This window comes from Hyaena hyaena, unplaced genomic scaffold (genome assembly GCF_003009895.1).
Source record: "Hyaena hyaena isolate Hyena2069 unplaced genomic scaffold, ASM300989v1 scaffold_47, whole genome shotgun sequence".
NCBI lineage: Eukaryota > Metazoa > Chordata > Mammalia > Carnivora > Hyaenidae > Hyaena > Hyaena hyaena.
The window spans coordinates 96,313-112,851 of record NW_024080679.1 but is presented as its reverse complement, the minus strand read 5'-3'; the positions used below and the strand labels follow the sequence as shown (position 1 = coordinate 112,851).

Here is a 16,539-nt window from a genome sequence, read left to right as displayed (position 1 = left end):
GGCCCCAATTTCGGAAATAAACTTTCAGATAACATGAATATCATCTTATAGCAAGTGAGGAAATAAATTTCATGTGGCCATTTCTTGCAGCAACATTAGATAAAGATAATCTTATGATGAGCTAATCAGATTTAGTTCAAGTATCAAGGCTTCTGGTGTTCCAATCTGATCGAAGGGAATTCAGAATACTTAGGAATAAACAGAATGCACATGCTACATAGGCAATTGTCTGCGTTGACCACCTTTCCCACCCAGAGTGAAGAGGTGGGTAAACGATAGTTTAAACTGAACCTATTGGTGAGAGTATATAATGCTTGATCCTATATTTTGCTGTACAAGGGTTGATGCATATGATTTGGAAACCAAGTAAGCAGATGGTGGGATCATGACCTTCAGTGGGAATCGAGAAGTTAATCTGTGTTCTCACTCAGATGGAAGGTCATTGTGGCAGTAGTTAACTGCAGAGAAAGCTAGGGGTTCCCTAAAAAGGCTGTCTTTGATAGGCTCCAGAAATTGAACACCAGGATGTCTAGAAAACATTTTAGGGCCTTGACATTTTTCAGAATGGTTTTTAAAAATTACCCTACAATAGTACTATGAGCTCAGTAGCTTTCTTCTGGAACAAATGGTTCTCTACCGTATGGCTCCTGTCTGTCTCCGTGGGCTTGGCCCCATGCAGCTTGACAAGGAAACTTTCCTCAAGGAATTATTTCACGCCATGCAAATACTCAACATGGGATTTTGCAGTGCCTGACGAAGATACTTGTTGTTGCTTTAATTTATTTACGAATTTTTTTATTCTGGAAGATTTCAAACATACATAAAAGTAGAGATACTGTAACTAATCTCCAGTTTCAACAATTATCTACACTTTAATCTGCTTGTTTTTAATGATAACAGTAAAACACATGCTAAAAAAAAATCAAGGAGTACCAAAAGACGTTAAATAAAGTCCCTTTCACCTTCTACCCCAAGAAAACCTCTCTTAATAGTTTCTATAGTATCCTTTCCTAAACGTTCAGCACATATATGGATGCACGTTAGTTCTTTTTAAAGTGTGGTCATACTCTTTTTCTTACAGGTTTTTTTTTCTCTCTTATACATGATTTTCACCTTGCTGCTTTTTTTTTTTTTTTAACTTAATAATATACCTTGGAGAGATTTCTATTCTTCTGGGTATAAATCTACTTCATTCTTTTATTAATAACAATAATCCCTCTCTTTTTTTTAAACAATAATCACTCTTATGTACTCCTGACTAAATACCTACAGTTGTTCATCTTACTGTACATATATCAACTCTTAATCCTCACAACATCTCTATATATGGTTATCTCATTTTACAGATGGGGAAGCTGCGGGATAGAGAGGTACACAGCTGGTGAGTGTCAGAATCTTGTGTTCTTACCCACCTCACTGGCCTGCTTCTACGTAATACAATGTTGTACATGGTACGTGCTATTCAATTGCATGGACTTACCATGCTTTCTTTTGTGGTATTGGGCGAAACCAAGAGGCAGGTCTGTGGTGTTTCATAATCTCAGAGAGGTCAGGCACCTGGAGCTTCTGAAAGAAGGAAGGTGTGGCTGAAAACAAGAGAACTGGTTAAAAATGCATGAGATGATAACATTTTTAAACAATAATAAAGCGGAATATTCTCATGACCTTAGAATCGGGAAGGATTTCAGAAAGAAGACAACAGGCACTAAGCATAAGGAAAAGACTGGTGAATTCAGCAACTTCTCTTCATCAAAAGACACCACAAAGAGAGAACAAATGGAAACCACAGAGTGGGAGACAATGTTTGAAATACATGCAACTAACATAGTATTCAAAATACACAAAGGACTTCTAGCAGTGGGAAAATAAGAAAAAGAGCAAATTTTAAAAATAAGCAAAACACCCCAACATAGGCCCTTCACCAAAGAGAAAATCCAAATAGTTGATACACGTGTGCCAAGCTGCCCAATGTCATTTTTCACCAAGAACATGCAAAGTCTTGGTGGATGATGATATATTCTTACACACCTGGCAGTTTGGTAAAATTTGAGCAGCTCTAACAATATCAATTGTCCAAAGAAACAAAGGCACAGACCCTTCTTACACCGCTGGTGGAGTGAACTAGGAGCAGGGACCTTGGAGAAGAATTTGGCCTCCACTTGACAAGAATACCAAGAATGCACTATCAGCAGGTTGTGGCCGCCCCTCTGCTTCCCTAGGATGCTGTGAGTGTGTCCAGAAAATGTGGGGAAAGGCCTTTGGTTTTTAGACCATCCTGAACGATCCTGTGGGCCTACACAGGTGAACCGTGCCAGCTTCTGGGCACTGTTGGAAGGTGGGCGGCCATGTTCTTCCTGAGCAAACTTGGACACAGAGATCTTTAGCCTCACGGCTTTGGGTGTGGTTGCCTGGTCACCCCGTCAGAAGTTCTGGCACCAGCAGGGGGCTGCAGAGGAAGTGGAGGCGGAAAAATCCACCCAGTCAGGCCGGCAGGACCTAGCCCCTGTGTCAGGGCCCAGACCACTCCTCACTCTCTCAGTCCCCCATGGCCTCTTGGTAGGCTGGGCAATGGAGAATTGACTACAGTAAAGAAGGGGATTGATGGAAGCAGATTCGGGAGTGGCATGAACAAGGGCACTCGGGCGGCCTCTAGAAGGGGAGGAAACCTTCTGGAGGCTGCAAAAGAAACACTGCCCAGTCGACACCTTGATTTTAGCCCAGTGAGACCCATTTCAGACTTCTGACCTCGAGAACTGTGAAATACATTTGTGTCATTTATTTTATTTTACTTTATTTTTTATTTTATTTTATTTTATTATTTTTAATTTAAGTATAGCTGGCACACAATGTTACATTAGTTCCAGGTGTTCAGTAGTGACTTCTCGGTGCCACAAGTGTAGCCCACCTGGCACCGTACAACACTATTACAATATCATTGACCAGATTCCTTTTTTTTAATGTTTATTTTTGAGAGAGACAGCGTGTGAGTGGGGGAGGGGCAGAGAGAGAGGGGGACACAGAATCCATTGACTATATTCCTTACTCTGTGCTTTTCATTCCCCAAGACTTATTCCATAACTGGACAGAAGCCTGTACCTTTCACTACCCTCCACTCATTTTGCCCACCCACCATCTCCTTCCCTCTGGTGATCATCAGCTTGCTCTCTGTATTTGTAAGTATGATGCTGCTTTTTGTTTGTTTATTCATCTATTTTTCTTTTAGATTCCACTTATAATGAGATCATATAGTATTTGTCTTTTTCAGTCTGACTTATTTCACTTAGCATAAAACCTACTAGATCTGTCCATGTTGTTGCAAATGGCAAGATCTCATTCCTTTTTATGGCTGAGTAATATTTCAGTGTGTGTGTGTGTGTGTGTGTGTGTGTGTACACATCTTCCTTATCTGTCTATTGGTAAACACTGGACCGCTTCCATATCTTGGTGATTGTAAATACTGCTGCACTAAACACGTGGGTGCAGGTATCTCTTCAAATTGGTGTTTTGTTTTCTTTGGGTAAATTTGTGTCATTTTAAGCCTCAAGTTTGTGGTCATTTGTTACAAGCACAGACCCTTTCCTCAGTGGACAATTGAGCTCTGTGGCCCAGACTTTTGAAAATTAAAGTTTTAACAAAATTAGAGAAACCCAGCCCTCTAGGGCCCTGAGACTAGGCTGGGGAAAATATCTTCATTTCTGTCACACGAGCTCATAGCTGCAAGTAAGACACAGCTGATTTCGCAGTTGCATGGTCCTGTCACTTGGGAACATTTGAAGTCTGTCATGAGGGTTCTGCTCCAGGAGACCTTGCAGGTTTCTACAGCACCTCCAGAAAGCGTGGGGCCACACAGGTCTAAAACCAAGGCTTAGGGGTGTCTGGGGGGCTCAGTCCGTTAAGTGTCTGACTCGATTTCAGCTCAGGTAATGATCTCATGGTTCATGGGGTCAAGCCCCATGTTGCACTGTCAGCACAGAGCCTTTTTGGGATTCTTCTTCTCTCTCTCTGCCCCTCTCCTGCTTGTGCACAGGCTTTCTCTCTCTCAAAATAAGTAAATAAATGCAAAAAATGTTTTAAAAAGATAAATAAAACGAATGCTTAAATAACCCATCCTTGGCTGGGGGTGAAGGGGCCTCTATCATCTAGCCTAGCAAAAGTCTGCTGACCAGTTCTTCGGAAGAGGGGCTTTGACAGTGACCTCCTAAGAGGAGCTCCCTGGGGAGAGGCCGGGCTCCCCGGAGACTCACCAGTAGAGCGAGTGTGGGCAAAGTGCAGCTGAATGTGGGCACAGCAGGAAGGAAGGGTGAGGTCCAGTCCATCCATGTGGGGTGTTGCTTTGGCTGGTGTTGGGCAGGACAGGGCTCCCCCTGCATACTTTCAGGCTCCAAAAACAGAGCATTAACAGGTAAGAATCCCACTTATTGGGGGGGAACCTACATCCTATATGTTATTCATGCTTTGTTTTGCCTTCCTAAGATAATATCTTATATTTCTAATGTGAATGAAAGAAATCCATCCTTTTTACTTTTCTCATCAAGACTTTAGGTCATCTGGTTAAAGGGAGGCGTATCAGTGTCTCATTGCTGCTATAACAAACGACCGCAGACACAGTTCAAAACAACACAAATGTATTATCTTCCGGTTCTGGAGATCAGAAATCTGAAATGGGTCTCATTGGGCTAAAATCAAGGTGTTGACCGTTCCTCCTGGAGACCTGGGAAGAATCTGTTTCTTTTCCTTTTTCAGTTTCTAGACACTGTCCACATTCCTTGGCTCATGGCCCTTCCTCCATCTCCAAAGCCAGAAATGGCATCACCCCTACCTCTGCTTTTGTTGCCCAATCTCCCCTAACTCTTGAGTCTCCTGCCTCCCTCTCTCACTTCTAAGGACCTTTGTGATTACACTGAGCCCATCCGGATAATCCAGGATGATCTTCCCATTTCCAGATCCTTAACTGAATTACATCTGCATAGTCATTTCTGCCATGAGAAGTAACATATTCATAGGTTGCAGGAGTTAGTACGTGGGCATTTGGGGGACCATTATTCTGCCTACCAGCAAGAAAATTTTACTAAGATATTTTAGAACCTAGCTGTAAAACACCTGTTCATGGAATCTTCTTGAGGGAGCCCAGTGTTGTCACAGGTGCCTGGCATATACTAGCGATTATTTGCTTCTTTCTCTCATTGCTGTGTCCATTTGTTCACTCATGAGTCCTTCCTTCCCAATAGATAGTCAGTCCCTACAGGCAGGTGCTAGAGATGATCCCATTGTGAAATTTCTAAGGTTCTTCACAAAGGGCCTCCAAGGACCTATGGATGAACAAGTCCTTGATTAGCCTTAAGCTTCCCTCCCACAGGGTCTGAGGGCCACTGATCAGTCCATTACCAGAAAGAAAACATTCTTATTTCTGGACAATCAGAAACACACATGCTTTCAGAAGATGGGGCCAGACATTGCCTTACTTCTCCCTCAGCGTCCCCGCCCCCCCATTCAGAGCTTTCCTCCATGTGCTCCTGAGAGGGTCCCTGCTTTCTCTGCTCCCTCTCCTTTCCCCCTTCCTTCCCCACCCCTTCCTCAGGGTCCTGGCTCCATTCTACAGGATCATGAGGAACGTTCATCCTACACCATCTAGGAAGGCAGAACTAGGTCCCTTCTCCTGCCCTCCACCGCACAAGTCATAAAACTTTCCGGTTCCCCAGAGCAGGACCTGAACAAGACAAGCCCTTCTCACCAGGATTGACCGCTAACGTGTATTATCATGTTGAGTATGTCTGCCTAGCTCATCAGTCTTTCCAAGACCATCTCCCCACAGGGGCAGGGCAGAAGGAAGGAGGGCTTTAAGAGGGGGAAATTTTTCAGTCTCCCACAAACAAATAAGCAATTGAATAAACAATTGAATGAATGAGTGAATGCCTGAATGAAGGATTGATCCCATGTCTTTAACCCCCTCCTATCTTTTTTTTTTTTTTTAACATTTATTCATTTTTAATAGAGAGAGCCAGAGTGTGAGCCTGGGAGGGGCAGAAGAGAGAGAGGGAGACACAGAATCCAAAGCAGGCTCCAGGCTCTGAGCTGTCAGCACAGAGCCTGACACGGGGCTCGAACTCATGACCTAAGCTGAAGTCAGACACTTAACCGACTGAGCCACCCAGCTCCCCTCTGCCATCTTATATCTCATAAAACACTGGAAACTTTGGCCTGAAGAATTTGCCTTTACTGCAGAGACCAGCCAGCACCCGCATCTGCTTGCTTATCTCTCCTGCATCTGGTATGCACTGTGACTTTGGCCTCTTGATATAGTGAGGGACACCCTTGACTGTGACAGCAGTCCGTCTTCCCCTTTGCTATGCTGGAAAATATGAAATTTAAAAAATGTCAAGTTGGAAGGTTACTTCGTAATTTCTGCCCCACCCATCTCAGTATATTTCCTCAGCTGTAATTGTCAAGGGCCCCACAACTGCTTCTGCCAAAGTCTGTTCTTTACCACACCAGTCGCATTTCTGAATATTCATTTAAATGCACTTGGCATGCTGGCACCTTCCTGCAAACATGATGTGTAATAACTATCAGGTAACCAGGCTAGCGCATGCCCTGATGCCAAACCTGTTCCAAGAATATTCTCCTGTGCTCTTTCAGGGTGATTCTAGGTGTCTGAGCAAACCAGAGTTCTCTCTTGGAGGAAAAATCTCCCAGAAACAGCCTCCATGAGGCTCCTCTGGGAATTGCCTGGGCAGTATCAGTGCCTTTATTTGACTAACCAAAATACTCAAAAGTTCTGTTTTAGGAGGGGCTCCTGGGTGGCTCAGTCAGTTAAGCGTCCAACTCTTGATTTTGTCTCGGGTCATGATCTCACGGTCACGGGATCAAACCCCGCATCGGGCTGAGTGTGGAGCCTGCTTGGGATTCTCTCTCTCCCACACCTCTCTCCCCCTCCCCCTCCATCTCTCTCTCAAAATAACTAAAACATTTAAAAAAAAAAAAAAAAAAAAAGCAAGCCCTGAGACTTTCAGGAGAGCAGGGTTCACTCTCTGGAAAATCACTTGGAGAAATTGGTTTCTGTTCTGTGATGTTTTATTAGGGGTCCTTGGACAGAGGCAGAAACAGGAAAAAAATCTTCCCCATGAGCAAGTTCTGCTAGGACTGTGGGTTTTCCACTCTAGTCTGAAACCGTATGTGGGTGTGGCTCCATAAAGTGTCAATTTATCTGAATATCAAGCCATAAGGACTTTGAAATCAATTATACTGACTGCGACGATTAAGGTGTGTCAAGTGGGCTCTGGCTTGTAATGCTTGCTGTCACAGCCCCTTGATCATGAATGATCCCCTCATTAATAACCAGCCTCAGGTCCAGGTCTGCCTAATGGCCAGCCCGGCAAAGTCAGCCCAGTCAGCACCCAGTCCTCCAGCTAATGCTTCTCTGTCACAGTTCTCTTCAGTTTTCCTACATTTGTCTCCAAACCCTGACAGGCTTTCATTCATCACGACGACTTAGAAAAGGAAATGTGATGCATAAAATATAAAATTGGCAGAAACGTCAGAGAAGCCACCACTTAAGAAATGAAGCATGATGTTCCACTTTGTGCTGACAAATTTTAACAACAGGCTCAAAATTCTGACCACGCCAAGGAGCAGAGATGGTCTGTAGGACATCCACAGGATTTTAGTTGTAAAGGATCAAGCGGTAGGTGAACTCAGCTAGGATACCTGGGAAAAATCGGAAGTGCTTTCAAAGGTGGAGGTGTGAACTTCTAGGTCAGAACTGTCCTGCGGAACTTTCTGAGATGATGGAAATGTTCTGAATCTGTGCTGTCCAATATGGTAACCACTAGCCACATATGGCTATTGAGCCCTTGAAATGTGGCTAGTGCCACTGAGCAAATGATTTTTAAATTTTCTTTAATTGTAAACAATTTAAAAATATATATTTTAATAAATGGTTATTCATTTTTTTTTAATATTTTTATTTATTTCTAGGAGAGAGAGAGAGACAGCGTGAACAGGGGAGGGTCAGAGAGAGAGGGAGTCACAGACTGAAACAGGCTCCAGGCTCTGAGCTGGCAGTCAGCACAGAGCCCGACGCGGGGCTCGAACCCACGAACCGCGAGATCATGACCTAAGCGAAAGTCGGACGCTTAACCGACTAAGCCACCCAGGCGCCCCTGGTTATTCATTTTTTGAGAGAGAGTGTGAGCAGCGGAGGGACAGAGAGAGAAGCAGACAGCAGCAAACTGACAGCAGCAAGCCTGATCTGGGGCTCGAACTCACAAACCGTGAGATCATGACCTGAGCTGAAGTTGGACAGTCAACCAACTTAGCCTCTCTGGCGCCCCAAATAATTTCAATGTTTAAGTTGAAGGGTAATGAACATGCAGCGTTCTATTAGTTTCAGGTGTACAACATAATGATTCAACAATTCTATACCTTACTCAGTGTAGTCACCATGTGTCACCAAATAATTTAAATTTAAGTAGCCACAGCCCAGATTTAATTCATAAAGTCCTCATAGGGGAGAGGTGTGCACATTTGGTCTGAGAGAATGGGAGTTATACCACACTTTCTGGAAACCTAACCATTTCTATATGGCTAAAGCAGGCTTACACGGAGCCTAACAGCATATGTGCTAGAGGCTGTCTTACCTGCACCAGGTACACCTTGTTTCCCCCTTCTGGCTAAATATGTTAGGAAAGCATATATACAAGTTTTCGAGTGGAAACTTAGTGGAATTACTGGGATTAATTTTTTTGAGACCCGAGCTCACTCAAAGAAGAAATGCATCTTTGTATTCCCAGTACCAAAGGCAGTAGTAGAAATGTAGTAAGTTAGCAACTTCTTGCTCAAAAAAATTGGCATCCCACCACTTCTCCTGCATTTTGGAATTGGGAGGGAGCTTTGCCACCAGCCAGCCTATGCTGTTGATCAGGTGAACTTCCAGGCTATGGTTGTTGAGATGTGATGATTTCCAATTCACATTTCGCCAGCCTCTCTCCAGCCATGAGAACCTTGGCCAAGATCCACATACATGAGCTCTCTGGATTGCCCAAGATTGGCTAATATAATTGCGATCCTATAAAACAGGGAAATGTGGTTAGTTTGTCACCACCTATTGTTAGTGCTCATGCCCAGTAATGGCAGATTGTAACCTTCAGCCAGGAATTAATACTCAGCTGTCTCTACATCTCACATTCTACTTTCCTCCCTTCTCTTAAGTCATGACATCAGATTTGTCACTGAGAGCTGTCACTTCTCTCTCGTGGCTCTGGCTCTTCAGACCACCCCTCAAAGGCCTCCAGTCCCTGGAAACTCGTTCTTCTGAGCTCAGAAGAGCTGGCTCTTGCTCTTGTGTGCTCAGGACAAGCTGTTGGCTTCTTCCTCTCTGGGTTTCATATCTCTGGGCTTATTTCTATTTTCCACTTCCCAGTAGAAAGATCATTTTCTGTGATATGGAAACAAAAGTGTTATTGACTAGTTCTGAGTAGCGCTGTATGCCTTCCAGCAGGCGTTGACACTACACTCTCCCTCGGGCCTTGAGGTGTCTTCCTGGTGCTGTGGCTCAGATAGACCAACACAGCGCTCGGAGTTGACCTCACATTTTTCTCACAAGCCCCAGTTGCTGTAGTCTTTGAAACTTCCTGACATGGTTCTTAAAAGGTCCAGGTCCCTCTGGGATGGATGGCCGTAGGGACCATCTGCCTGTGGGCTCTGTCTTAGAGCAACGTCTGTGTTGTGGGGATAACCCTTGTTTCTCTTTTCAGTAGGTCCCTGGACTGATGGGCTGCTCTTCTTGGATGCCCCATCTACCCTTTGCCAGGCTTCCTTCTCCTCACTCAGGCACTGCAGGGAGCCCCCCCTCCCTCTCTGGGCATTTTTTCTTGCTCCCCGCCAACTCCAAATAAGGTTAGAAACATTTTTGAAATCATCCAAGGCAATTTAGTGCAGGCAAGGGCGGGAAAAGTCAGGGAGAGGTTGAAAACTAACAGAGAAACGGTAAGAACATGTTAGCATCTATGGTCATCATCACGTGATTAGTCTTGCTCTTTCTCAGCCCCTCGTGGGATCAGAAGTCGGCCCTTCTCAGTCCTTCCATCCCCTCGTGCGTGTGCGGGACACTCCTGGGCTTTCCCCCCTTCCCTTTTCTTCTCTCAACCTTCCAGCCTTAAATGAAAGATGCAAAGATTAGACTATTTGATCTACAAATCAGAAGTCCTCTGTAAATCTAACAGCATTTAATCTAGTAACTTTTCTTGTTGCCTAGTGTAATTGCCTTAATCCATGTTCCTCCTCCCATCTCTGTGCACGGGCGCATCTGAGACATTGCTGGGCAGCTGTACTGATTCTTATAGAGGCCAGCCCTCATCGGGATCACGTGGAATTCTCTTACTACTCAATATAACTCTGTGTGTGTATTAAATATATGGCCAACTCTTATTCTCGGCAGTTATGATCCATAAGCTCACCATGAACACTGAATCAGTGAATTAGGAACCGCTACTCCAAGGGAAAATACAGGGTTAGTTTTCTTCGAGTTTGGATCACATTATCTTTCATCAACTGGTCAGTACGTAAGTTCGCTTTATGTGTGCTTCTTTGCTTTTTAAGTTTATTTATTTTGAGAGAGAGAGAGAGAACGAGCAGGGGGAGAGGCAGAGAGAGAATCCCAAGCGGGCTCCACGCTGTTGGCGCAGATCCTGATGTGGGGACTCCATCCCACGAACTGCAAGATCATGACCTGAGCCGGAACCAAGAGTGAGATGCAAAACCGACTGAGCCCCCCAGGTGCCCCATGTGTGTTTTTAAAGACACCTTATTTAATATATATTGTTAATTAATTGCACTGAGGTCCCAACAGTAGCCTTATACCTCAGGCCTGCAGAAGGCTTTTCTAGTACACGCATGTTCCCCATGGGGCACACCCCAGCCTTCTTGCACTTAGGAACACCAGACAGAGCTTCAGCACTGTACCTGGGGGCATTTTAAATGGCAAAATCAACACAAAACATGAAAGCAGTACAAGAAACATGACACTAAATCGATGCGGAAAAGGACATGTGTTTGCAGTGTGGGGGCTGAAACCAGGAAACAGAGCTTTGCCTCGTTTACTCTCAGCTGGGAATGTGTCACCTCGAGTGGTTCAAACTTTTGACCGCTCTGCACATCTCAACAACTGACCACAAAAGCACAAGTATTGATTTGGGGGGTTATAACTAAATTTTAGTAGTAAGTGAGTTCACAAATACGGAATCTATGAGTGATAAAGATCAGTTGTATACACAGAAGTACACGCACGCACACACACACAAACACACACACCTCCCAGGCAGATCTCATCGGTCTGTGTTGTAACCAGGGCTCACGTTATCTGGTTCACCGGTGTGCACACCGTACCTTACACAGCGCCTGGCACATTGTCCAATAAGGTCAAGCCCACACTCCCAGGGACACTACTCTCCATCCATCATCTATACCAGGGTCATAGTCCACAGTGATTAGATGTGATTTTATAAATGCTACCAAGGCCATTTTAAGTTGCTCATCCCGTCTTCACCTACTTTAGATATATAACTTTTATTATGCTTAGCTCATTGATATAGCTGTTTATGGGTCAAAAGCACACATTGGTGTAGTTTCCAAGCCAAGAGGGTCTACTGTATATAAGTAGATTGTTGACTGACCACCATATGGAATCACTGTGGGATTTTTTTTTTTCACTTTAAATAAAGTGATGAGCAGGGTAGTCCGTGGGCCCAGTTCTGTGTGCTTTGACTCACCAGTAATGTGGTTCTGGCTGTATAGGCATTTGGATTTGGGGGGTCCAAAGAGGGGAGATGAGTTAAAAAATGTGTTTGTTAAAAAGCTCAAGATCTTTTGGAGGTGAGAAAACAGGAGTATTTCCACCTAGTGGTCAAAAGCAACATATGGGAACATTGAAATGGGTCTGGGCCATTAGGCATTTGTCTCTATACCTAAACCTGGGCTGGTCTTCTTGTGAGTTAAAGGTCGAGGCAAGGAAAAGGAACTAGATGGGTCAAGGGAAATCTACCAGGATGACTGTGGGAGATACTGTATGAAGGTAGTCCAATATAAGCTTTCAGAAGCTTGAATCTGAATCCCAGTTTTACCACCACATGGCAGTGTGGTTTGGGGCAAGACACTCCACTGTCTAGTCTCAGCTGACTCACCTGTAAAGTGGAAACGATACAGCATAAGCCTATTTTAAGGATTAAAGAAAATGATGCATAGAAATCAACTAGCGCTGTGTCTGTCACATAGAAGCAGTCGGTACATGACAGGCATTGCTATTATGTTTGTGTGAAAGGAGAATGAAGTATTTTCTACAAGGACAGTACTTAAGTGTTGCAAACATGCATGCATTATCAGTAACAAGGCAACAGGATTGTAAAAAATGTAACGAATAAGAATGTTCTATGCTTTGGTGCAATGGGTTCTACCGAATTATCTATTAAAGAGATAAAGTAGGGGGTGCCTGGGTGGCTCAGTCGGTTAAGCATCCAACTTCAGCTCAGGTCATGAACTCATGATATGACAGTCTACGAGTTCGAGCCCTGCATCAGGCTCTGTGCTGAGAACTCAGAGCCTGGAGCCTGTTTCAGATTCTGTGTGTCTTTGCTCTCTGCCCCTCCCCCACTCATTCTCTGTCTCTCCTCTCTCAAAAATAAATAAACCTTACTAAATTTTTTTTTAAATAAATAATGTAGATAAGAGGGAATCCTAGATAAAATGATTGAAAGTTTCTACATATTTCTGCTTGACGCTATTTCAGTAGAAATGCACAGATAATGTTAAATGGGTCGTATTTCTTTCCTATCCACCCACCAAAAATAAAGGGCAGTAAGTTACTGACAAATATAAATAGGAGACATTCCAAATAAATAATGGGCCCTTACTGCCTTTTGAAGGAAACGACACATGTTTACAATGTAAACATTGCGCCTGGGCTCAGTCGGTTAAGCATCCGACTTGGGCTCAGGTCATGATCTCCTGGCTGGTGAGTTCAAGCCCCACATTGGGCTCTCTGCTCTCAGCACAGAGCTTGTCTGGGATCCTCTGTCTCCCTCTCTCTCTGCCCCTCCCCTGCTTGTACACACTCTCTTTCTCCCTTTCTCAAAAATGAATAAACATTAAAAAATTTTATAGAATATATTTCTAATCTTTTCAAATTAACCATGAGTGATGTCAGGGTCTTGTCTGGTGTGGCATTTGTAGCCTACTGTAACAGAGGTCTGGATGCGTGGGAACCGTGGGAGCCTGAGAAAACAACCTCCAGCCTCTCTGAGGAGTCCTGGCCTCCATGCTCCCTCCCCACCCTTGAAACGAGTGTGGGTCTTGTGGTTTCCGCCTGCTGTTGTCCCTTCCTATTTCTCATGGCTTGAATGTGTCCCCAGAAAGATATGTCAAAGTCCTAACTGCCAGTACCTGTGAATGTGACCTCAGGAAATAGCAGCTTTGCAAGATAGAATCAAGATGGGAGTTAACCCTGAAGGAGTCTGAGCCCCTGATCCAATGAGGGCTCGCTGGACGAGACTGAGCCCTTGATCCAATGTGACTGGTATCTTTATAAGAAGATGGGAAGAAACACTCACACGGGGTCCTAGCAGCTGAGGACCCCGGCACACATAGGGAGGAGAGGCTTGGAAGACCCCATGTAGTGCTGGAGAGAGAGGCTCGTGGGTCCTGTTTACAAGCTAAGGAAGGTCAGGGATGGCCGGAAACATTACCAGAAGCCGGGAGGGAAGCACAGAGAGAGCATCGCCCTGCTCACACCTGAATCCTTGACTTTCAGCCTCCAGGACTGGGAGAGGATACATTTCTGTGGTTTTAAGCCACTGCTTGGTGGTACTTCATTAAGGCGGCCCCAGGAAATGAATCCACTACTCCTCACAGAAGTTTCAGGGTGGCAGGGTGGTGGGTGGTTATCTGAGCAGTTTTTAATTCCCTGAAATTCTAACCCTATAAAATTATAGCAAGCTGCCTCTAAAGGAGAGGGGCAAGAGGGGACTAAAGTCATTTGTGTTCAGATGACATTGGGCCACAGGGGATGCAGAAAGAATTTGAACACTCAGGACCTCCTTGCAATGGCAGCCTGGAGGGGCGGGGGACAGACAGGGATTTTCCTCTCTCGATGGCTGTGTGCCAGCTTCTGAAGCCCGGGATGCCAGCTCATCTGCCTGTTTTTGCGAGGACAACATTCATTTAATCTGCCCGTGCCTGATCTTATTCGGAAATTTCCAGGACATTTGCATTGCTCTCTCCTCTCCTCCCCCACCACTTTCCCAGCAGCCGGAGACTCCATCCCAGTTTAAGAGATCCACTCTGCTCCACCTAGGCAAGAGTAAGTGGAACCCAAGTTAGTAGGCTTTAAAACAGTCTCACCGTTTCACACACCCAGCTACACACACCGTGCTTACCTCCACGGTATGTTAACTCGGCTTATTTGGACTGAGGAAATGCCCAATCATCCTGCTGTCACAGAGCCTAAAATAAGAAGCAAATGCCAGACTCTTAACGCAAAAGGGACTCCCTTGGCAGCATAGAGCTTGTAATGGAAAGCAATTCCGCTAGATGGAGCTCTCCTGAAGGTTGAGCCTTGACCCCTGTTCAGAAGGCAGTTATGGGCGCACTTCCAGAATGAATGAGAAGATCGCAAGCAGGCACACGTGCACTGCTGGGACTAATTTAGAAGGCGATTTTACTCATCCTTAACGTTTGATGTAATCTTCAGATGAGACAGAATTCTGTCTGCTTCCTTCATTAATAGCCTCATCTGTGAGCAGGTTCCTTACACACAAGCAAACCACAAGGTCGGATGGAAACAAGTCAAAGGAGGTTCTCAGGGTCCAGGAGCTTAATACAGGAGGCAGCTGCCCACCAGGTTAGCCTGGTGCCTGGCATGGAGGGCTGGGGTGGGCAGAGAAGGCTTCGCCAGCATCTCATCAGGGGATTCTATCTGGCCCTCGCTGGACTGAAGGGACACTCTGGGCCTGTTGACAACCTTCTGGAACACTCAGAGTGATGGGATGGATTGACAGGACAGGGACCTGAACAGGCTTCTCCCATAAAGATCGCTGTAAGTATTTCAACATGGTAGTACAGCTGGACATCAAGTAAAAACAAAGGGGACTAAATAAAGCGTAGCAAAACTCTGCGAAGAGCTTGAGCTGCCCACACCATGTACCTTGAAAGGGGCCTGCCCTTTGCATTGGCCATAGAGGAGTTTGCTTTTTCATATATATGTATATATATATATATAATTCAGTGACTCATCACTTCCATACAACACTCAGGGCTCATTCCAACAAGTGCCCTCCTTAATGCCCATCACCCATTTAGCCCATGCGCCCACCCACCTTCCCCTCCAGCAACCCTCAGTTTGTTCTCTGGATTTAGGAGTCTCTTATGGTTTGCCTCCCTCTTTGTTTTTATCTTTCTTTCCTTCCCTTTTTTTATGTTCATCTTTTCTGTTTCTTAAATTCCACATGTGAGTGAAATCATATAATATTTATCCTTCTCTGATTTATTTCACTTAGCATAATACATTCTACTTCTACCCACATTGCTGCAAATGGCAAGATATCATTCTTTTTCATCGCCAAATAATATTCTACACACTGTGGATATGTATGTGGATGTATATAGATCCACATACATATCACATCTTCTTTATCCACTCATCAGTCCATGGATATTTGGGCTCTTTCTATAAATTTGAGTACTGTTGATAGTGCTGCTATAAATATTGGGGTACATGTGCCTCTTTGAATCAACAGTTTTGCATCCTTTGGAGAAATACCTAGTAGTGCAATTGCTGGGTCATAGGGTAGTTCTATTTTTAGTTTTTTGAGGAACTTCCATACTGTCTTCCAGAGTGGCTGCACCAGCTTGTATTCCCACCAACAGTGCAAAAGGGTTCCCCTTTCTCTTCACCCTCGCCAGCATCTGTCGTTTCCTGAGTTGTTAATGTTAGTCATTCTGACAGGTGTGAGGTGGTATCTCATTGTGGTGTTGATTTGTATTTCCCTGATGATGAGTGATGTTGAACATCTTTTCATGTAAGACTTTGCTTTTTCTAAGTGGCAAAGCATCTTTTGAACACCAGCTTCGTGACACCCTCCTAATCCTCAACTTCCCCCACTGTGACTTGGCAAAAATAGTTCTTTCATTGTGGTATCGTGATGAGGCTTGGAAATAAAACATGGAACTTTCTAGCAAAGGGCCTGGCATATAGCGGGTCCTCAATAAATAACTTTCTCCTTCTCTTCCTGCTGCTCTTCTCAGGACTTAGGAGCAGAGGGGCCTTATAAACACAAGAGGCTGACGTAATTATTACAGGTGAATCACTGAAGCAAAGCTGCGGAATACCTTGGCACAGATTGTTACCATAAGCACGACCAGAGCAAATCCCGCTCTACCTCACCAGCATCGATGCTGATTATTGGGTTAGGAACAGTGGGGAAGCGAGCACGGGGATGTCTCCCAGTTTGCCGGCTGAATGGTGTGCTGACCTCCCTCAGATAATTGGCATGG

The 16,539-nt window shown here is 44.6% G+C and overlaps 1 long non-coding RNA gene across 1 annotated transcript; it reads left to right on the top strand.

Moving 5' to 3' along the window:
• Positions 1 to 3,441: 3,441 nt before the first annotated feature.
• LOC120230775 lies at positions 3,442 to 15,824 on the top strand. The gene is made up of 3 exons (XR_005528163.1): positions 3,442 to 3,517; positions 8,948 to 8,949; positions 15,800 to 15,824. It is a non-coding gene; the product is annotated as an uncharacterized LOC120230775 (long non-coding RNA).
• Positions 15,825 to 16,539: the final 715 nt, after the last annotated feature.